The 24,733-nt window shown below is 35.1% G+C and overlaps 1 long non-coding RNA gene across 1 annotated transcript in view; it reads right to left on the bottom strand.

Annotated features, from left to right (window-relative positions):
* Positions 1-231: 231 nt before the first annotated feature.
* The window catches only part of LOC132671478 (uncharacterized), a 70,657-nt gene continuing 46,155 nt past the window's right edge, over positions 232-24,733 (bottom strand). Inside the window, exon 3 of the long non-coding RNA XR_009607117.2 lies at positions 232-400. This is a non-coding gene — a long non-coding RNA (uncharacterized LOC132671478). The remainder of the gene's footprint in view (positions 401-24,733) is intronic.

The raw sequence follows: 24,733 nt of genomic DNA, 5'->3' as shown, positions 1-24,733 counted from the left end.
ATTAATTCCACAGGTTTAGTGTTACAGATTAAGTTATTTTATATTTTATGCATAAAAATGTAAACTATGTAAAATATGTAAACATATTTTATAAATACATATATAATAATATTTAGGTTCATTTCAGGAGTTATATAATTTGTAATGTGAATCCTCAACACCTGGTTTCTACTTGTCTTATAAGTCTAAAAATAATTTAAATTAAGCATTTGACTCACAACCTTTGCTGCTCCAAGATCTGCCATTTCCTGGGGTGACAGTGTCCATGTGGATAACCCATCTGATTCTCTGCTCAGGTCCTTGAATTTTACATCTTTGGTGACTTTTACTTCCACAGCACTTCAGACAAGTGTTCCCTCAGCCATATCCTGGACCTTTTTATCACTCATTACTTCTTCCCCTTTCACATGTTAAAGTAAAAACAACAACAACAATAAACAGTTCTCAATCTTAAATCCTCTCAGCTCTATGGTTCTCAACTTTGGCTGCACATTAGTGTTACCTGGAGAAACTTTTGAAATCCTGATGCCCAGCCTAGGCCACATTTTGGATTAATTAAATTAGAATTTCTGTAATCTCTAGAGTTGTGATCAAAAGATCAGGTTTTCAAGCTCACCAGGTGGCACCAATATGCCACCACAGTTGAGAACCACAGTTTTAACTTTTCCATTCAGTTATTCTACTACACCTGTTTTTGAAACATTGACTCCTCAGCTGTCCCCAATCCACATTACCTGCCTTCCTTGCCCCACCGATGTTTTGTTTCATTCCCTAGCACAGCATCAATCCTGCATCAACCCAATGGTCCACTCCAGGCCACCCTGATGGTGAAAATCACATCATAGGTCAGGATGTTACCAGCACTGTCTTTCTTGTCAGTTGCACTGCGGTTCTCAGGGATGCCAGACAAGTCTGCCTTATTTTGCCAGCCATTTCATGTTTCCATTCTCCACAATACTTGTTCAAAATACACTTCACTTTTCTCAGACTCAAAGTTATCTGAGAATTTAAGAATTCAAACTTCCTTTCTACTGAAATATCAGAAGTTCTCATTTTTTCTTCCTTCAGCTAAACTTTATTGTTTTGTAGCTCACAAACGTGATATTCATTCAATTGGCAGAAATATGAACATCTCTCAATCCTCCTTTTTTTCCTCCCTTTATATATCAAATATATCAAAAATTCTGTGACTTATATATTTTACAATTGGTCCCTTTCTTAGTATTGCTATAGCTCTGACCTTAGGTCAAGCACCCCTTATTCTCTTCTTGATTGTTGAAACAGTCTCCACTAGGTCTCCCTCCACTCTGGCCTTTTTCCAAGCAGTTCTTCAGAGTGATTATGTCTCAATGCCTAGCAGATTGTGTCTCTCCTTTGCTTGCTTATCAGGGTTGCCCTCAGGATAAAGTTCTAATTTCTGAATTTGAAGATCCTCCACAATCTGCCCTCCAGCTTTCTCTGTTGCTTCATAGCAAACATCTCACAAAATTCTGTTGTTTACATATCTTAAATATTTGCCTACTTCTCAGTGCTGCTCCCTCTGTCTGAAACATTGTTTCCTCCCTTCTTTTATTTGCTAAGTCTGGCATCATTTTCTCTGGGAAGCGATTCTCTAATTTTGTCTGGGACTTTTGGCTCCTCTTCTTTGTTTCATTCTTCTTTGCTCTTCTGCCTCCATCACGGCAATTATTCCATGCTTTGAAAGTGGTCTTGTAAGTATTCCCCACTAAACTATAACAGCAGAGTCCATGATTATCACGTTCACCATTATCATAGGTTTTACTATGACATAACATAGTATAATATGTAATGGGTTTCAATCATAAAATATTTCAATAAATCACTGGTGGATAACTTTAAGCAAATGTTCAAATGCTTTTAATGATGTATAATAAAATTCAACTAGGACTCCACAGAATTTCATAATGCAATAAAATACCCAATAGAGGACTATAAATAATAATAATGGAAATCCTGGGACTTGAGTGAAAATTAGTTTAGTGATCTCATATTCATATGTTTAGTTTTGAGAACTTTTTCCATATTTGATGCACTGAGCATGATTCACAACACACCAGAATATCACTAAACAGATGGAGAAGACAATAACCTTTATTTGAGGTCTGAAAAATCACCTAAAAAAATCTTTGGGGCCAAAAATATGTCATTATTTGCTAAAGGTAAGCAACACAGACTTTGGAGCTAGACAACCTGCTGTGCAACTTGGATCCATTATTAACCACGTAACTTTGGGTGAGTTACTTCTTTAAAAATTTTTTTAGTAAGCTTATTTATTTTGAAAGAGACTGAAACAGTGTGAGCAGGGGAGGGGCAGAGAGACAGGGAGAGAGAGAATCCCGAGCAGGCTTCATGCTGCCAGCACAGAGCCTGACACAGGGCTTGAACTTGTGAAACCACGGATCACGACCTGAGCCGAAAACAGGAGTCGGATGCTTAACCAACAGAACCACCCAGGCACCCTAGGTGAGTTACTTCGTAAGTCTTGGTTTTTTCATCTATAAATTGAAGATAATTAAACCAGAATCACAGGGATATCATATAAAATGCCAACACAGTACCTGCTAAAGTAGGTGCTCAATACTTTTACTTCTTTTATAATGGTGCCTAAAATGCTATATTATTTTGGGTTAAAGGATCATGTCACCAGGAATCCCGTGTTAAATGCAAATATATGATGTGAAAGGCAAACATTTACATTTTAGTTTCTATTTGTGTATTCATCTGTAAGGTAATAGAATAGTAAAAATCAGTCATGAAAGGAATGAATACGGTGCCATATGAACTTCTGACATGTGTGAGGGATGGTGTGATAAGTGTGGAATACAGGACATTTGACTAAGGGGCAGTGTAAGCATACAGGTTCATCCTAGGCCCCTAGAGGACATTGGATTCATGGAAAAGAGGGAGATAAAAGCTCAGTGGTGAGGCAAGGGCAGTGCTGTTGAACAGAGAAGAATGAATCTAAGGTGAGCTTCAATTTCTTTTTATTTTAATTAGGGCAGTTTTAACAGGCTTGTCTGCCTCTGCGGACCTAAAAGGAAACAGTTATGTTGAGGCTCCAGGTCTCTGCATACTGGAGCATTTCTGTGAGTCCAAGCCGTTGGATGTTTTTAAGACAACAATCGTTTATTCCTGCCACCTCCCTTTGGCCATATCAAAATACAAATATCTGTGGAAACTATTCCATTAAAACGTGGGCTGTGGCTACAAGTCATTTCTAGTTAAATCCATCTAGAGAATCTTGCTGCCTTTTATCTTCTAGTCTAATTTAGTTTTATTTACCAAGAAATTTAGACATTTAAAAATACGCATCTTGAAATAAGAGAAAGCACCCAAAAAATAAATTTTTGATATTGTCACTTAGTCATGATGAATTTTGCTTTCAATTAATTATTTTTAGATATGCAATGTATTTGATATTAAATAAATTCTAAAGAACATGTATAATCTAGCTAGGTTTGGGGAATTTTATTAAAAGCCCCATTGAAACTTTTATGCAGCATTTACATTTCATTTACTGGTCACAAGAGGGAGTAAGAACACTGCTAAAAATTACATATTTTCAAACTTTTTCAGGATAAGTTGTATGAAGAGAATCCCCTCGTGTTCTAATGATAAAATGATTTCTTTTTTCCCTAATCAGTCTAAGAATTTTTCAGTCACCTCTTAATTTTGACCTGATATGACATTGTATTCAAATAATAAAATCTGAACTCATAAAAATATTAGAATCTTTATGTTTAATAAAGGATCATTTTCAAACAGTTGAAAAGGCCTGAATGTAATTTTTTAAACACTATTTGACTAATATGCCTGAGTCAGCCATCATGTTTTCAACATTTAAGTGATTGCAAACAAAGTGGTGTTTCAGTGATAATGATGCAACACAATGATGAAATATGTTGCAAAAGTAGAAGACCTTTTAGAGCAAAATCTGAAATTCCTTTCCTAGAATGTCTGTAACCTATGACAATTTGCTGTTTTCCTTTTTTTCTGGTTTTATCAGTTTCTTTAAAAAGCTATGGGCTAAAGTGCACTCAATCATTTAAGGTACCTTGATAATTACACAGATTATTCGGTAGTTTTTAGAGTAAAAGTTTAAGATGTCTTCTACTGAAAGTGCAACATTGCTGACCTTTGAAAAAGTTCTTAAGAAGTAAAAATTTCCACAACTTCCTCTTTAGAGTTTAGGTCTCCAAAAGATCACATGGCTTCTTGTCTTATATTCGTTGATAGAATGAATATAATTTCCCCTGAAGATTGCTTCTTACCACTTCATATAAAAGTACCTAAGTATCTGCTGGTTATTTAAGGAAAGAACTCCCCAAACTTAGTATTGAATCAGGGTCATGTGTGTAATTTGCCTCATAAATATAGGACAGATATTATGATAAACTGATACCACAACATATTTTCTTAGGCTTAATATAAGCTATAATGTATTTTAATTTGAATTGAATTTAAAAATTGAATTTAAAAATCCAAATTTTTCCTCAATTTGAAATTTTCACAAGGATGACATACAGGGAGCAAGACATTTACTACTATGAAGTAAATTATGTAGCTTAATACATTAATCCTTTTTTATTTTTGGTTAAATATATAGATGCTAACTGACCCAGAAATTTTGTTCTTTGAAATACCCATGGAAATTATTCAATAAAAATGTGGGGCTTGGCTACAAGTCATTTATAGTTAAATCCATCTGAAGAATTTTGCTGCCTACTTTTCATCTTTAAACTTTATGAACTGCAAAAGAAGCACTTGTTATTGTTTTTAATGCCTTAGCTATTACAAGTGCGAGCTGACTCCACGCAAACTTCTGGGAATCCTGAAGAAACACAGTGCTTCCCCGCTCCACCCACTACTCCTAAAGTTTCCCACAGTTGTTTTTTTGTCACATGGCTTAAAATGATGAGAGTATGAATACTAAGGGTCATTTGTAAGTAAAATTCAAAAGAAATGACTTTAAAACCCACAAAGCATTTAGATTATGCTTATTTTACAAGCTATACTTTTATTTTAATAGCACAAATCTAAACTCATTTTATTATTTAGTGAATTGCATATTAGAATTATCTTATGGAAAAAGTTTCATTACATGTGCTATTTTACAAATGTAGAACAGAATACCTATGCAGAGTAGTTCTAGCACTTCCTGTTTGTTGTGTATTATCTATAACTTTTTGTTATTGAACATGTATTGGTAATAGAAAATTAAAGAACACATAAGAATTTACCTAATGTAAGGCAAGAGATTTTTAAAAAGAAAAGTATACATGTAAATTCAATTTAAGTTTAAATTCAACAATGTATTCCATTCTTTAATTATTGAAAAGATATTTGTTGAACATCTGCCATTTGCTTAATCATTTTAATCCACTTTGTTTTAAAATGGCCTTATGGAGATTTCTATAAACGTTAAGTAATGGAGGAAGGGAAAGTGGTTTGAAATTAGTAGAGGAGATGAAGAAAGTAGAAATAATGAAGTCAAAAATAAGATAGAAAGAGGAATTGAGTATTTAATACAAAATAAATGTCCTGACATTCTATGCATTTTTTATTGGAGAGTATTGTTTTTTTTTTTTTTTATTTTCTAACAGCTAATGGGAAAGAAGGAAACACATAAATTTCATTCCTTGTAAGATAAAAATAATCCAATTTCTTTAGAAAAGCACAACTATTTATAATATTGAGAGCAAACTGTATTCCTTCTTTGGGTTCTCATAGATACAATACTGTGTAATTTAACAAACTTACTAAATGCTAGCCTTGATATTTTTCAGTGAGTTACACTCTCTTGCAGTCATATGTTAAGCACTGGGGATTCAAAAATGATTTTGACAAAAATAGAACTACCCTACAATGCAGTAATCGCACTCCTTGGTATTTACTCAATAAAAACAAAAAGGGATACATGAACCCCTATGTTTATTTTAGCATCATTTATAACACCTACATTATGGAAGCAGCTCAAGTGTCCATCAATAGGTGAATGAATAAGAAGATGTGGTACATATATATTGTATTGAATATTACTCAGCCACAAAGAAGAATGAATTCTTGCCATTTGCAACAACGTGGATGGAGTTAGAGAGTATAATGCTAAGCGAACTAAGTCAGTGAAAGACAAATACCATATGATTTCACTCATATGTTGAATTTAAGAAACAAAACAAAAGAAAACATGAACAAAAGAAAAAAAAAGAGAAAGAGACAAACCAAGAAACAGACCCTTAACTATACAGAACAAGCTGATGGTTACCAGAGGGGAAGTGGGTGGGGGGATGGGTGAAATAGGTGAAGAGGATTAAAGAGTACATTTATCATGATGAGCACTGAGTAATGTAGAGAACTGTTGAGTCACTATATTGTACACCCGAAACTAATATAACACTGTATGTTAACTATATTGGAATTAAAATTAAAAATTTAATAAAAAATTATTTTGACCCAGTTCATGCTCTCAAAGGAGTTGTAATTTAGCTAAGGAGACAGACACATAAATACATAATTAATATACAACACAGTAAGTTTATGATACAGGTGAGGTCAAGGTATTGTGGGCATACAATATTAAAATGCACTTACGCTCTTCAGTTTTCTATTGCATAAATATACGTCTATTAAATATATATAAAATTCCCTTACTAATATTATGTTTGATGATTACTTATGAAAGAAATTCATATTAAGTTTAGATTTACTAGAAAAATAATGCATTCTTTTACATATGGAAATACCCTATGAGGTCTGTGATTTCTATGCCTATCACTATTGTGTGTTTGTAAGTTTGTATGTATACAGACATTTCAAACATTATCAGCTTGCTACAAAATTAAGAAGCTTCATTATTATTCTAAACTTGAATCAATTTATTAATACTCTGTGTATATCTTAGAATACATAGAATACATGTATCTAGGTTAATCAGTAGTTAGCAACTAGAATAATCTTGGCAGAGTGGCCAAATAAAGATCACATTCATATACTTTTTTTATTTTTAAAATTTTTTTAATGTTTATTTATTTTTGAGAGATAGAGCGAGCGGGGGAGAGGGAGAGAGAGAAGGAGACACAGAATCCCAAGCAGGCTCCAGGCTCCAAGCTGTCAGCACAGAGCCCGACGTGGGGCTTGAACCCATGAACCACAAAATCATGACCTGAGCCGAAGTTGGACACTTAACCGACTGAACAACCCAGGCCCCCCCACGTTCACATATTTAATACATGAAATACATATGAAAGATCTAATAGCAATAATAATTTAATGTATTGCCTTTATTTTATAGCATTTTAAAAATAATTTTCTCTTTTTAATTGATGTAAGTACCTTGTAGATAGATTGTTCAGAGAATACTGACCAAAATGGAGATGGTGAACTTTTGATTTACATCTATTGTGATAAATCAAAGCCTTGAGAACTGTTTTTGAAGATGTTAAATCAGAGTTTATGTATTTGATTATATTTTGTGGAATGCTGCAACTTTATAAAAAAATTTTTTTTTATGTTTATTTATTTTTGAGAGACAGGGAGAGACAGGGCATGAGCAGGGAAGGGGCAGAGAGAGGGAGACACAGAATCTGAAGCAGGCTCCAGGCTCTGAGCTGTCAGCACAGAGCCCGAAACAGGTCTTGAACTCACGAACCACGAGATCATGACCTGTGCCGAAGTCAGACGCTCAGCCGACTGAGCCACCCAGGCGCCCCTAAATGCTGCAACTTTATAAAGAAACAGATTTTTTTTTTTTGCATTTTAGCTACTTTCCAACACTGAAGAAGTTATATTCATATATATGTATATATATGTATATTAGATTAGGCACATACTGGATTAGATTTACTCATTCATTTATTACCTAACATCTGCTAGGCATCTTTTGTGTGCTTGGTATGAGGCAAGTGCTAATAATAGGAACACAATTTATATATAACATCTTGTACTCTGCAGTTCAATTCTAAAGGTTTCTCACACTATATTTTGGGAGCCCATATGAAGGGAGGAAGATTTAGGGAAAGTTTCTAGGAGCAGCCAGTGTTCCAGTGGCATGTTAAAGGAGGATTGGGAAGTAACCAGACAAAGGAGAAGAAACCACAGGGTAGAACAGCCTGGATTGCATGGGGAATTAGATGCCCTTTTATGTTGCTATCAAAGGAGGACAAATTGCTAAATAGGGGCTAGTGGAAATGAGACCAACAGTTATTCATTTATGTATCTATTTAGTTGGCACTATTAATTAACTGATGATTATTATTTGCTTAATATTAAGTGATGTTTATCATTTGTCAGAAATTTTTCTGGGTGCTGTGGATTCCATCATTCATCATGGAGAGTCAGTCTGGAATAAGGTCATGAAGGCCTTAGTGGCATACTCAAGAGGTTGTAATTTATCCTGTCGACAATGGGAAGTTATCCACATTAGTTTAATCAGGGATTTGAGTGGGTCAGACTTGTGTTTTACATGAATGATTGTCGTAGCTGTGTAAGGCAGATCTACTCAGAGAAAGAGAATTCACTGTGGGGCTGCTACTGCTGTAATACAATTGAGATATGGTAAAGACATTAACTAAGGCAGTGGGAATAACAAGAATAATAACCTATTTAAGAATTAGAATAAAAAAATGACAAGGTGATGACCACTTGATTGTGAGGTATAATGGAGAGGGAGGAGTTGATGATTCCTTTGTGATACTAGTTTGTTTGATTAAGTGGGTTAATGATGGCACCACCAGCTAAGATAAGATAGAAGAACCCAGTTTAGAAAATAAATATTTCTTCCTGATAGTAAACCTATGAAATTCAAAAAGATATTCTTAAATCTTTATGAGACTTATAATTTTCAAACAACTGAATAGTTTTAGCATATTTGTTTTTCTTGTCTAAGTACTTTAAGCTATGTGGAATAAAATGGCAAAAATGGGATGATAAGAAGTGGGAGTGATAAAATGAGAGCTCAGACCTCCTATCACCATCCATAAATGATCCATTTATTAGTTTGAACATTATTTAGCTGGGGTGTCAGAACAAGTATCTACTAGGGCATTGTAATTTGTTTATTGAATGTGAATTTTGCATTAAAATTATACAATAATATTTAGTTCATTTTAAATGGCAAAAAGTGGAGAGAAAAATATGCTTTGTAGCCTAAGTTGGGAGGTAGACTTTTAAGTGACATAGCTGGGATCAGAATGTAAGTGGCTCTTACTTCACAGACTTTTCCAATAGAAATTTCCTGCTTTGCTCTTTTATAAACTATGTGTCTTCACTTGCTTTATATATTTTTATTGAAACTATATAACCAATCTGGGATTTTTGTAAATGCGCAATAAATGTTGGCTATTATTTTTTTGATAAGTCACATGGAACTGTTTAAAAGTTCAATCTTGTTTTTAATGACTTTCCTCTAGAAAAACTTGAAACCTTTATACAGCTCTTCTAGTAGCTTACTCTTTTTATCTACAAGTAACTTGTTTTCATATGAGAATTCATTTATACATTGCTCACACAATAACTAATTATCTGCGTATCTTCTATTACATAAAATATTTGAAATGTTTTGCTTTTAATCTCTGAAATAGTACTGATAATCTGATTGCAGTCAGGAGTTTAAATCTGAGATTGTAGTAACACTTCTATCTTTCATATCTTCCTTCTTACCATAAAAATTTTTGTGAAAGGGATTCCTGGTGCTATTTCTACCATTTGCTTTCATATATTCAGTTCCAAGAGGGCACACCCTGTGAGTGTGGGAATAAAACTCTTCTGGGCAGACACTTCAGAGCTGCAATTATATTAGATGAGGCTATTGGATTGCTTGATTTCTCCAGGGACTTTGGTAATGTAGCTAAAGAGCGCTCCCCATCCTGCTGCACTTCCAGCCACACTTGTTTTTCAATGCGCCATCCTAGATAATTATCTCACCTCTAACCTTGAATAACATGAACCTTCTAAGTTTGACCCATCATTAAAATTAACTCTGGAAAAACTTTATAATAATAATTTTAGAGAGGAAGTTATGGATTCAACACTGCCGGTCAGTTGAAATACTTCTAAACCTCAAAATTTAAATTGTTAATAGATACTATGAGAAACTACTTTTTGACCTTGTTACCTTATAGAAAAGAAGAAAAGTCTAACACAGAACCAACCCATACTTTGACTTATGCTTTTTTTAATTTAAATTAAGGTTTAATTGAACCATATTAATTGAACATAGTTATAATGCTGTGCATGTGTGAGTATCAAGCCTTTTAAGGTCAACTTTATAATAAGCATTTTCTAATTCATCATTTTTGGCATTGTATAAAAATGCGGAATTATCAATACCTGGTATTGGAGCTAAGAAGCAAAGGTGAATTGTTATTATGACAGTAAGCATAACTGCCATCTGCAGAAGTTTTAGTATGTGCTCATCTATGTACCTCCATCATCTCCTTTAATCCTCACCTATGGCAATATTATAGTAGAGGCAGTTAAAGGTCATAAGTAAGTGATGGGTTCTGGAGTCCAGTGACTTGAGTTTGAATTCTGACTCTACCACTTATTAGCTCTGTGACTTTGATCAAGTTCCCTAACCTCTCTGTGCTTTAGTTTCCTTACATGTAAATAAGGGTAAATTATATTCCACAGAATTTTGGGGAGGATAAATGAGTTATTGTGTGAACAATGCCAAAAACATAGTAAATGCTCAAGTGTTGGCAATTATTATTCTCCCTATTCCACTGACTAAATAGTTTGGATACCTTATTTCAGATTATATATTTTATAAAGGTTGGCATTAGAATAGGAAATCTGAGCTCTTGGACTTCACAGACAGTGGACTTGACCACTAGGCATTGTTATGTAAGAATTAAAGAATACTGGCAAAGTTTTCAGAGAGCCTTCAAGTATAAAATTAAGAGATGCAACAAGGTGAAAGAATAGATTGAATTTTTCCCACTAAGAGCTGTCTTAGTGCAATAGACATTTTTGTGTGCCATGATGTGCAAAGCCCTTGGTTGGGTCTTGGGAACACAAAGAAACAAAGGCAAGTCTCCTGCCTTTGAGGATCTTAGGGTCTTAGTATCTTTGTCTATAGACAAAGATCAAGAAATTACTGTAAGTCAGTACAGTGATTTATACAATGGGTGGACTGCTTCAGTGTTCAGGGGGAACAAAGGAGAAACAGCAACCCATGCATCATGGGAAGTCAGCATTTGAGTGGGATTTGAAGGTCAAGTAGGGGATTGTCAGGTGCAGTGAATGATGAAAGGATTATAGGAGCTGGAAGAATATGTGTGAAGGTGAGGAATGGGAAGAGAGGCTGGCATGTTGGGAACATCCTTAGAATTGTTTAGAACTGTTGGAGAGTGGAGTGTGTTCTGGGGAAGGATATGGAGTATGGGAAATGGCAAGAGACAAAGTCAGACAAAGCCGGCAAGTACCAGGTCAAAAAGTTTTGTATGCCATGTAGTCATGTCAGGTTTTTACTGTGATGAGAGTTATCAAATAGTAGGAATAGATCTTGGAAAAGGCAACTGCAGGTACAAACTAAACCTGGGATATAATGCAGAAGCAATTCCTAGATAAATGGTTTGCTTGGTTAATCAATGGATTTTGTTTTGTGTCAGTGTTAATGATTGTGGGCCACAAAGAATAACACGTGGTTTCTGTCTAATCTTTTTTTACTATTCAGAGATGTAACACAATTTGATGATTTTCCCTGTTCATAAATGAATTTGAGCCTGCAGCCATTACATTTAAATGTTTTCTAGGTTAAGTCACATTCAAAATATAGAAAACATTTTATTGCTTTAAACAAAACAGTAAGCATTTCCAGTCATATTAAAAGACTTTTTTACAGTCTGTTTGTTTGTTTACTTATTTATTCATTTATTCTCAAGTTAATTAACACCCAGTGTAGTCTTGTCTTCAGAGTAGAACTTAGTGATTCAAAGAGTGTCCTCCTTAATGCCCATCACCCATTTAACCCACCCCCCATAAACTCTCAGTTTGTTCTCTGTGTTTAGGAGTCTCTTATGGTTTACCTCCCTCTCTGATTTTATCTTATTTTTCCTTCCCCTCCCCTATGTTCATCTGTTAAGTCTTTCAAATTCCACATATGAGTGAAATCATATGATATCTGTCTTTCTTTGACTTATTTTGCTTAGCATAGTACCCTCCAGTTCCATCCACATTGTTGCAAATAGCAAGATTTCATTCTTTTTCATCACCAAGTAGTTTACAGTCTTCATTTCTTATTTTTTAAGACAAAGTTTTTAGAGCTGTTTTAAGTTTACAACAAAATGGAAAGGAAGGTATATAAATCTCATATATATCTCTTATTCCCACATATAAACAGCTTCCTCCTCATCAACGCCTCATCACTGATCAGAATGGTACTTTTTTTTTTTTTAAACCAGGGATGAACCTACATTCACACTTCTTAATTACTCAAAGTTCCTTGTTTACCCTAAGGTTCATTCTTGGTGTTGTACATTCTATGGATTTGGAAAAAGGTATACTGACATATATTCATCATTATAATATCATACAGAGTATTTTCACTGGCTTAAAAATGTTCTGTGTGGTTTCTGTCTTTAATATACCAATAATTCAGTACAGAAACCAAGGAGATTGCATATCATCATAAAGTCAAGTCTCTTTTTATTTCACTTCAAATTTTCTTCTTCAATTCAGTTCTCCCTTATTTTTATTTCATGAATTTGGTTATAAGTCAGCATAATTGTTTAGTGGGGTAAGTTTTAGGTAAACAGGAAGATGGCATATTTAATTTATTCGAATATATTTATTCATATCTAATGCTATTCAGTTTTCATAGGAAGGACTGGATATAAATAGATTGGCCAGATTTGCTTTGTCTTGGACTAAATAATAGCAAATTTGGGTAAAGCAGCTCAAATAGAAGCAGTAGTTTAAACAGCAGCAAAATTAGATAACATGACCAATGGCATGACCTAGTAATTATCTTATAATCTACTGATGATGTCTTTGAGTTCAATCTGGAGCTTATTCTGTCATTGGAACTTTTACAGTGTTTTCATTTCTAATATCCATTTTTTTTCTATTTGGCTATTTTATCATGTCAACTTGGGCTTATTTTATTCCTGCCAAATTTTTCTTTTAAAGTGTTTTGTTTGTTTTGGAACTCTGGGGAAGCTGGGAAAGTAGAAGGATCACAAGCTTACCTTGTCCTACAGACACACTAAAGTGGCAATTATATTAGTGCAACTAAATTTAAAAATGACCTGAAGGGGCGCCTGGGTGGCGCAGTCGGTTAAGCGTCCGACTTCAGCCAGGTCACGATCTCATGGTCCATGAGTTCGAGCCCCGCGTCAGGCTCTGGGCTGATGGCTCGGAGCCTGGAGCCTGTTTCTGATTCTGTGTCTCCCTCTCTCTCTGCCCCTCCCCCGTTCATGCTATGTCTCTCTCTGTCCCAAAAATAAATAAAAAACGTTGAAAAAAAAAAATTAAAAAAAAAAAAAAAAATGACCTGAAGATTCCAGAAAATTTTTACACAGTTAATTATAGAGAGGAGGCCGCATCTAAAAGGGTAGGAAGGGCAGAGACCAGGTCAGGAGTCAAACTCCCAGCAAGACTAACCACAGACAGGAAGGACACCACAAGCATGGAGAAGTAAGGGGATCAGACCTCACACCAGGCACCCCAGGCACAGGGGACCTGCCCTGGGAAGATGAGTATCCATAACGTTTGGCTATAAAAACCAGTGGGGCTTAATTTTACAAATTTTTACAATCAGTGGGGCTTAATTCCAGGTACTTTATAGCTGGCTTAGCTCTGGGAGCACCAGGAGGGATAAGAAACCGAGTCTTCACCCTTAAAGAGCCACATAATAAGTAAACCATCTAAGATACAGCATAGAAGCAGCAGTTTGAAAAGCACCTGGGGTATATGTGAAGGAGATTTACTTATTAATCTCAGAATATGCACTGGAGGGCAGGGGATCTTTAGGGAACTTCACTAAGAACAAAAGTGCTGGTGGTTGCCATTTCTCTTCACCCCTCTAGCCTACAGAGCAGGACACTTGAGGGAATAAGCATAAACACTCCCCATCTAATTTGTAGCACCACCTGCCCTGCCTCTACATTCTCCTGTGGATCTGCCCCATTAAACTTGCCCCACTTAGCATGTGTCCTTCCAAAGAAGCTTCTGCCCTGACACACCCTGAAAGCAACCCTAGCAGGGACTGATGGCACCCCAAGTAACTCTTGCCCTAGGAAGAGGGTAAGATAACCACACATACTAGTGTGACTACAGTCCCAGCATTTGAACTTTATAGCTAGCAATGTAAAGAGAGTGCCCTGCTGATGAGTGTGACTGTAGCCCCAGAGAATAGGCTGGGCATAAGCACCTGCTCTGTCTGCCAGTCCCAATCAACTACAAGCCTGTGGTGGCCCCAGACTAGCCACTTAACATCACAGAAACCAAATGATACCTGGTGTGCCCACAACAGGCAAAGTGGACCATTGCAGCTGACTGGACTGAAGGCAAATGTGGCTTAGCCATAACAGTAGGGTGCATGCAGCCCACATGGGAGAAGTACCTCTGAAGCACCCGGTTCTGATGAACTAGGGACATTGTGTTGCAGGGAACCTCAGGACCTCTTCTTCACAAGGCCACTACTTTCAAGATCAGGAGATATAGCTGACTTTTCTAATATGTAGAAACAAATGCAGAGAGTTAGACAAAATGAGGAGACAGAGGAATATGTTCCAAATGATATAACAGGATAGAACCACAGCAAAAAAGCTAAATAAAGTGGAGATAAGCAATATGCTTGATTAAGAATTCAGAGTATTGGTCATAAAGATACTCACTGGTCTTGAGAAAAGAGTGAGAAACCTCAGTGAGACCTTTAAAAGACATAGAAAATATTAAAAAAAAAACAGTCAAGAGATGAAGAACTCAATAACTGAGATAAAAAAATACACTAGAGGCAACCAATATCAGATTAGAGGAAGTAGAAGAATGGATAAGTGACCTAGAAGACAGGGTAATGGAAAGTAATCAAGGTGAATGGCAAAAAGAAAAAAAAAATGATAATAGGTTAAGGGAACTTAGTGACATTACAAGTATAATAACATTTTCATTATAAGGGTTCCAGAAGAAGAGAGAGAGAAGGGGGCAGAACATTTATTTGAAAAAATAACAGCTGAAAATGTCCCTAATTTGGGGAAGAAAACAGACATCTAGATCCAGAGAACTTCCAACAAAGTTAACTAAGTGAGGCCCACACCAATACACATAATAAATAAAATGGCAAAAAGTAATGATAAAGAGAAATATTAAAATCAGCAAGAGAAAAGAAAAAAGTCATATACCAGGGCAACCCCATAAGGCAATTACCTAATATTTCAGCAGAAACTTCTGATCAAAAGTGAGTGGCATGATATATTCAAAGTACTGAAAAGAAAAAAAAAACTGCAACCAAGAGTACTCTATCTTGCAAGGTTATCATTCAGCACAGAAGGAGAGATAAAGAGTTTCTCAGACAAACAAAAGTTAAAAGAGTTAATTACTATTAAACCAGCCTTACAAGAAACATTAAAGGGAATTCTTTGAGTGGAAAGAAAAGGACATACTCAGGAATAAGAAAATTGTGAAAGGAAAAAATTTCACAGGTAAATGCAAAAAAATGACAAAAGATTAATAGCTAGTGGAAATTAAAGCACAAAAGCAATAAAATCAATTATGTCTACAAAAATCAGTCAAGGGATTCACAAAATAAAAGGATGTAAAGTATGACATCACATACATAAAATGTACAAGGGAGTAAAAGTTTAGTGGTTTAAGAAAGGTTGAAACTCAAGTGAACCTCAACATAATATGGACTGCTCTACTCATAAGATGTTGTATACAAACCTACTGGTAATCCCAAATCAAAACCTATTAAGAGATACACAAAAAATAAAAAGAAAGGTACCCAAACATAAAACTAAAGAAAGTCATCAAACCACAAGGGAAGACAGCAAAAGAAGAATGGAACAGAGAAGAACTACAAAAACAAACATAAAGCAAGTAACAAAATGACAGTAAGCATATAAGTATCGATAATTACTTAAAATGTAAAAGGACTAAATGCTCCAATAAAAAGACATAGGGTGACTGAATTGATAAAAAAAAAAAAAGCAAGACCTATCTGTATACTGTCTGTAAGGGACTTAGCTCAAACCTAAAGACACATGCAGATTAAAAGTGAAAGGATGAACAATAATTTACCATGCAAATGGAAATGAAAAGAAAGCTAGGATAGCAGTACTTATTTTGGACAAACCAGACTTTAAAACAAAAACTGTAACAAACAACAATGAAGGACACTATGTAATGATAAAGAGAACAATGCAACAAATGGATATGACAATTATAAATACCTATGTACCCAACAAGGACACATCTAAAACATAAAAGAAACTATTAAGAGACATAAAGGAAGAAATTGACAGTAATACAATAATAGTGGGGGACTTTAACACTCCACTTATGTCAATGTATAGATCATCCAGACAGAAGATCAACAAGAAAACTGACTCTGAATGACACATTAGACCAGATGGACCTAACAGATATATTCAGAATAGCCCATTCAAAAGCAGCCAAATACACATTTTTTTCAAGTGCACATGGAATGTTCTCCAGGATAGATCACATATTAGGCCACAAAACAAATCTCAATACATTTAAGAATATTGAAATCATATCATGCTTCTTTTCTACCACAGAAATATGAAACTAGAATTCAATTACAAGAAAACTGGAAAGAGCATGAATATATGGAGTCTAAATAACATGCTACTAAACAATGAATGGGTCAACTAAGAAATCAAAGAAGAAATAAAAAAATACATGGAGACAAATGAAAATGAATGTATAATGGTCCAAAATCTTTGGGATGCAACAAAATCTGATCAAAGAGGGAAGTGCATTGCACTATAGGCCTATCTCTACACGCAAGCAAGATCTCAAACAAACAACCTAACTTATGCCTAACAGAGCAAGTAATGAACAAACAAAGCCCAAAGCCAGTAGAAGGAAGGAAATAATTAAAGATTAAAGAAAAAATTAATGAAATATGGACTAAAAAAACCTAATAGAACAGATCAATGAAACCAGGAGCTGGTTCTTTGCAAAGATCAATAAAACTGATAAACCGTCAACCAGACTCATCAAGATAAAGGGAGAGGATTAAAAAAAATCAGAAACAAAGGAGTAGAAATAACAACCAATACCACAGAAATACAAAGGAAGAGAGTATTATGAAAAAAATATGTGCCTAAAAATTGGCATAGAAACATATCGCCTTCCCAAACTGAATCTATTTCCAATAAGAAATAGGAAATTTGAACAGACCAACTGCTAGTAATGAAATTGAATCAGTAATAAAAAACTCCCAAAAAACAAGTCTAGGACCAGAGGTCTTCACTGGTGAATTATACCAAACATTTAAAGAAGAGTTAATACCTGTTTTTCTCAAACTATTCTAAAAAATAGAGGAGGGGAGAAAGCTTCCAAATTCATTCTACAAGGCCAGCATTACCCTGATATAAAACCCAGGGAAAGACTCTACAAAAAAAGAGGACAGGCCAATTTCTCTGATGAACATAAATGCAAAAATTCTCATCAAAATATTAGCAAACCAAATCCAACAATATATTAAAAATACTCACCACAGGAGTGCCTGGGTGGCTCAGTCAGTTAAGCATCCAACTCTTGATTTTGGCTGAGGTCATGATCTATCTCATGTTTCATGGGATCAAGCTCCTGCTTGCGATTCTCTCTCTCTCCCTGTGCCCCTCCTCCCACTTGTGCTCTCTCTCTCTCTCGAAATCAAATAAATAAAGATTAAAAAAAGCAAAGCATCAACAACAAAATCCATCATAATCAAGTGAGACTTTCCCCAGGGATGCAAGAATGGTTTAATATTTACAAATTAATCAATGTGGTATATCACATTAACAAGAGAAAGGATAAAAACCACATGATCTTTTCAATAGGTGCAGAAAAAGCATCTGACAAAGCACAATATCCATTCATGATAAAAGCTCTCAACAATTAGGTTTAGAGGGAATATTTCTCCACATAATAAAGGCCATATATGAAAACCCTACAGCTAACAGAATATTCAATGGTGGAAAAACAGCTTTTCCTCTAATATCAGGAAGGATATGCATTCTCACAATTTTTATTCAACAACATACTAAAAGTCATAATCTTGGGAATTAGGAAAGCAAAATAAAGAAATAGCATCCAAATTGGTAGGGAAGAAGTAAAACTTTCACTATTTGCAAATGACATGATACTATCTATAGAACACCGTAAAGACTCCACCAAGGGCTACCTGGGTGGCTCAGTTGGTTAAGCATTCCACTTCGGCTCAGGTCATCATCTCATGTTTGAGTTTGAGCCCTACATCTGGCTTGCTGTCAGCACAGAGCCCGCTTGGGAATCCTCTGTCTCTGCCCCCCCCCCCCCCCCGCCCTTCTCAAAAATAAATGTTAAATACTCCACCAAAAAACTACTAGAACTGATAAATGAATTCATTAAAGTTGCAAGATACAAAATTAATATACAGAAATCTTTTGCATTTCTATACACATAATGAAGCAGCAGAAAGAGAAATTAGGAAAACAATCTTATTTGCAGTTGCACCAAAAAGAATACAATTCCTTGGAATAAACTTAATCAAGGAGGTGAAAGACCTGTACTCTGAAAATTATAAAACATTGATGAATAAATTGAAGATGACACCAAAAATGGAAAGAAGTATACTCCATACTCATGGGTCGGAAGAATGAATATTATTAAAATGTCCACATTACCTACCTAAAACAACCTACATATTTAATGCAACCCTTATAAAAATACCAACATTTTTCACAGAACTAGAATTAAATATAACATGAGGAAAATTAAAACTGTGTTTTGATTTAATTAAACATCTCAGAAATAAGTTTAGAAAAATTACTCTGTTGCTTTATAATCTTTAGAAACTTGTTCCTTCCTCTGGAAAATCTTTTCCTCCAGTAGAGTGTTACATCTTGGCAAGGATTAAATAAATTGAATCAACTGTGATTAGATTCTGTTGAAAGGTCAAGATGATTTTAGATTTTACAAGTTATAAAGTTTGAGTCCTAATTTTATTAGGAATTTATTAAAATTATTTTAGAAATTTATTAAACTATATCACATGTTTATTCTGTATCTAGTGATACAAGAGGATATTAAATATTGTTTGTATCCAAATAAGATATGTTGTTAAAACACACACACACAGAAGGAAAAAAAAAAAGAGGTTATAGAGGGAGAGAGCCGAAACATAAGAGACTTAAAAACTGAGAACAAACTGAGGGTTGATTGGGGGTGGGAAGGAGGGGAAGGTGGGTGATGGGTATTGAGGAGGGCACCTGTTGGGATGAGCACTGGGTGTTGTATGGAAACCAATCTGACAATAAATTTCATGTTTAAAAACACACACACATCATTTTATAGCTTTAAGGATTTATTGTTTGGATGGATGTTATGAATTTCTAGGAGTTGGAAGCTAAGTAGACAATAGACTTCCACTTTTCTGTTCAGAAACTCTTCCTGCATAAATAATGTTATTTTGTGACCTTTTATAAACTCCTTTTTTTTTGGTTTAAGTACAATATGAATAGATTTCATATTCCAGATCCACATTCTTAGATTTGATTTTAATAATGACAAATATGAAAAGAGGTCTTTATAGTTCATTAGTATTGTTACTGTTTTTAATAAGAAAATATTTTTAAATTTGTTAAAATAATTTTTATTCAGTTTACAAAGTACTTTCATATACTTACTTTAATTATATCATAGTGAAATAGATAAGATACTTTTAAAGCAATTATTAAATTTAAGAACAAGACAGGTCCTTATTTGAATAGAAAATATAGTTGAGATTCAGAAAGTTGACTGCTATACCACTGCCTTCCTTCCAGGAACAATGTATGCACGAGTCACTTATTTATTTATATGTTTATTTCTGAGAGAGAGAGAGACCGGGGGTGGGGTGGGGGGTGGGTAGGGACAGAGAGAGAGAGAGGGAGACACAGAATTTGAAGCAGACTCCAGGCTCTGAGCTGTCAGCACAGAGTCTGACATGGGGCTCGAACTCACAAACCATGAGATCATGACCTGAGCCAAAGTCAGACACTCAACCAACTGAACCACCCAGGTGCCCCAGAAGTCATCCATTTATGTGGCATCCTTTAACATCCCTTGATAAATTCCAGCTCTCACTAAGTCTCCAAATACGGAATTGGGATTATCACTACTTTCCCACTGTTTTCACTCCCCAGATGCTTATCTAAAGAAAATTCAAAAGCTTCTGGAAGTTGTAAGAGCTTAATAATAAATTTTTGTCTAACATGCAAGTGTTATTACTACAATGATTAGAGCAATCTTGTATGTTAGGGCCACAGGGAGGACAAATGAAGGTGTGGGAAACGTTTGGTTTAAAGAAAAGTCTAAAATGAAGATAGAAATGAACTGAAACGAGTTATCTCCCTTTATCTTTTTTTTTTTCAACGTTTTTTTTTTTTTTTTTTTTTTTTAATTTATTTTTGGGACAGAGAGAGACAGAGCATGAACAGGGGAGGGGCAGAGAGAGAGGGAGACACAGAATCGGAAACAGGCTCCAGGCTCCGAGCCATCAGCCCAGAGCCTGACGCGGGGCTCGAACTCACAGACCGCGAGATCGTGACCTGGCTGAAGTCGGACGCTTAACCGACTGCGCCACCCAGGCGCCCCTATCTCCCTTTATCTTATCTTGTGCATCGTGTGGCTGTTTACTTGGTCTTTTACATGAGATTTTTGTGGTCTTCATAAGAATTTTCCATGCAATTATCAGCTGTTTTTTAAGATCAGAAATACTATGTTAACTAATTGTCAGAGTGATTAACTAATCATTCCTCTGATTTCATGTATTTGCCTGACACTTGCTAGCTGATGGGCTTCATGCTTAGGGGATAAAATTATGTTTTCTGGTTGGCAGCTTTAGTTTGTGTAATCAGATTTCAAGATTTTATTCAGGATATCCAATCAGACATATCAACACTTAAGTCTTAGAGTCATGCACTTGAAAAGGTCGATGTTTCTAGAAATGTTTCAGCCAGAAGAACAGATTCGGATGGAAGGGCAGTTAGCTCCGTATTTCTCTGCTTTGAGTGGGACAGGCAGCTTCCCTCCTAAACCATGAAAAACTGCTCTTGGTTACTCTTATTTTTTGAAACAAAGAAGAGTAAGGTATAATCCAAATGCAATATATCATTTATGTAATCTCTGATATATGACTCAGAGTTAATGACTCCTGTTGTCAGTGCCAGAGCTTCCATAAGCTGGCAGGCAATGGTTTGGGTTCAATGATGTATCTAATGTACACTCACAGCCTGCACTGCAATCTCCTTCCCTGTAGACAAAATGAGCACATTATGGTATAATAAGGATGGAGGAGTTTCTCCCTTCTACAGAGTAAATCGCATACTCTTTCCAGATATTCCTTCATACAACTTGTTTGGTGACATGCGATTACACAATGCACCATGCTAAACCCAATACAACTGTGGCTTTGTGGGCCACAACTGCACACAAGATAGTGTCTAGGCCAGAGAAATGAAACTGACAATTTGACCTGTTGTTTATTCTGAATGCTTTTATCTACTTAAAAAACCACAATAGTAGGAATGGGATTCTGAAAAACACTCTCCTGTTTTTCATTTTTTAAGGATTTTTTTTGGTTAGTATTTGCTTTGAACTGTGGCTTCATATGTATGTATGGTCTTAGAAAATTCTTAGTCATTACCTTTTTCTATTATTTCTAAGACGTGTAGTTTATGTCTTCAGAATTTTTCTAATACCCTTATTTGAAACTCCAGTTAGACACATGTTAGGCTTTAAGTCTATCCTTCAATAACTTTAACCTCTCTTTCATATTTTCTATCTCCTTTTCCTCACATTTTGAATAATTTCTTCAAATACATCTATCTGTAGGTTCTATAATTATTTCTTTACCATTCTTCGATTTGCTGTTTAACCTACCCATTGAGTTTTTAATTTAAAAAAATCATGCTTTTCAGATTGATAAATTATATTTCATTACTGTCAAATCTTCTCTGATCATTTTTGAGAATCTTCTGATTCATACTTTTATTTATTCCTACTTTTCTTTCAACATTTCACACATAATTGTTATAATCTTTATTTGATGATTCCTGTAGCTGAAGTTTTTGGACTGTAATCTATGATGAATGCTAACCTGTTCTTACTCACTCTTGCTGATGGCAGCTTGTTTTGTAGTGTGTTATATGATGTGGTGATGATGATGATGATGATGATGACGTAGTTTCTTTTTTAGAAATGAACCATATTTGCCTAGAATTAATCTGTGGAAACACTTAACGTGCTTGCTTGAGGAAAAATCTTTATCTCATGGTAGGATTTTGTTTTACTTTTACTGGGGGCCAACGGTTGATATCAGCTGTTCGGTAAGTTTACCTAATCCTGTCTGGGGATTCCCTGATTGGGATGGTAATATAAATTCAAATGATAAACTCATGTGAAAGCAGTATATTGCTACAAATTCTCAGAAAGGACTATTTTTTTTTAGCTTTTAATCACCTACGGCAATATTGAGTGGTAAGATTTACCACTATAGTTTTAGCTTAATATTTGAAGACTGAAAACATTTGTTTCTATTTTTGCCCTCAGGAAAATTTCTCTTAAATTTTTATGAACTCATAAGAGTTCAGTTTATTTAAAAGTATTTAAAAGCATGTTTATAGTAATTGATCCAGCATCTGGGTGTTTTTTAGCAGAAGGCCTTTTAGAATTTTTAGTCTTAATCATATTGATGAAATCAGAATGTTATACCATTATTTCTCTTGTCCTTCTGCTTAGCTGTCCTGCTACTCAGTTGATTTGAGTATGTTTAAAATAAAACTTTAACTCTGGAATAATTTTAGGTTAACAGAAATGTTTCAATGATAGTGGAGAATTCTTGTCTACCTTCATACAATTCTCTCCATTGCCAACATCTTTTTTTTTAAGTTTTATTTGTTTATTTTGAGAGAGAGAGAGATGGGGGTGGGGGAGAGTATGCATGCATGAGTAGGGGAGAAGCAGAGAGAAAGGGAGACAGAGAATCCCAAGCAGGCTCTGCATTGTCAGCACAGAGCCTGACATGGGGTTAGTCTCACAAATGGTTAAATCATGACCTAAGCCGAAATCAAAAGTTGGATGCTTAACCAGCTGAGTCACCCAGGTGCCCCTATTGCCAACATCTTACATAACCATGGTAAAACCAAGAAACCAACTTTGGTGCATCATTATTAACTAAGCTCCAGATTATATTCAGATTTCTCTACTTTTTTCCACTAGTGTTCTTTTTCTTTTTTTTTTAATGATTTTTTTTAACGTTTATTTATTTTTGAGACAGAGAGAGACAGAGCATGAACGGGGGAGGGTCAGAGAGAGGGAGACACAGAATCTGAAACAGGCTCCAGGCTCTGAGCTGTCAGCACAGAGCCTGACGCGGGGCTCGAACTCATGGACCGTGAGATCATGACCTGAGCCGAAGTCGGGCAATTAACCGACTGAGCCACCCAGGCGCCCCCTAGTGTTCTTTTTCTATCCCAGTATCTCATCCATGATACCACATTGTGTTTAGCTGTCATGCTTCCTTAGCGTCTTCAGCTCTGTGATAATTTCTCAGCCTTGTTTTTCTTGACCTTGACAATTTTGAGGAATACTGATTAAGGATGTTATAGAATGTCTTCACTTTGTATGATTTTTTCTCATTATTAGAATTATAGTTTTTTGTAAAGAATGTGATAGAGGTGAAATACCCTTCTCATCATCTTATCAGATGATGCTGACTATCAACATGACTTCTCACTATGTGAGGTGATTAACTGGACAAGGTAGTGTTTGCTAGCTTTTTTTCTCTGAAGCTTCTCTGTTGAATTTACTTTTTTAATATTTAAGTTCTTTAGGTGATACTTTTTTTTAATGAAAGCAGTATTGTTTCATATTTTTCTGAGGATATAAAATACATATTTTAAAGTACTATTCTGCATGTTTTATTCTTACTTTTGCTGTAATCTCCACATTTTGGGAGAGTACCTCTTCTTCTTGGGTTTCATTTTCTCAACTGGTTATTGATTTTTTTAATTTAAGCTTCTTAAAAATTTTTAAGTTTTTAAATTTATTTTATCATTTCATTTCATTTCATACATTATGATAAGTATACTCTAATCTCCATCACCTATTTTACTTATTCCCCCACCCACCTCTCCGCTGGTAACCATCAGTTTGTTCTCTATAGTTAAGAGTCTGTTTCTTGGTTTGTGTCTCTCTGGCTTTTTTTCCCCTTTGTTCATTTGCTTTGTTAATTAAATTTCACAAATGAGTGAAATCATATGGAATTTGCCTTTCTCTGTCTGACTTATTTCTCTTAGTATTATACTCCCTAGCTCTATTCATGTCACTGCAAATGGCAAGATTTCACTCTTTTTACATGACTGAATAATATTCCATTGTGTGTGTGTGTGTGTGTGTGTGTGTGTGTGTGTATATATATATATATATATATATATATATATATATATATATACCACTTTTTCTTTATCCATTCATCTATCCATGGACACTTGGCTACTTCCATAGTTTGCCTATTGTA

The sequence above is a fragment of the Panthera onca genome, chromosome C1, assembly GCF_046562875.1.
Source record: "Panthera onca isolate mPanOnc1 chromosome C1, mPanOnc1 haplotype 2, whole genome shotgun sequence".
Lineage (NCBI taxonomy): Eukaryota > Metazoa > Chordata > Mammalia > Carnivora > Felidae > Panthera > Panthera onca.
The sequence above is the reverse complement of the archived record's forward strand: the minus strand, read 5'-3'. Positions and strand labels throughout refer to the sequence as shown.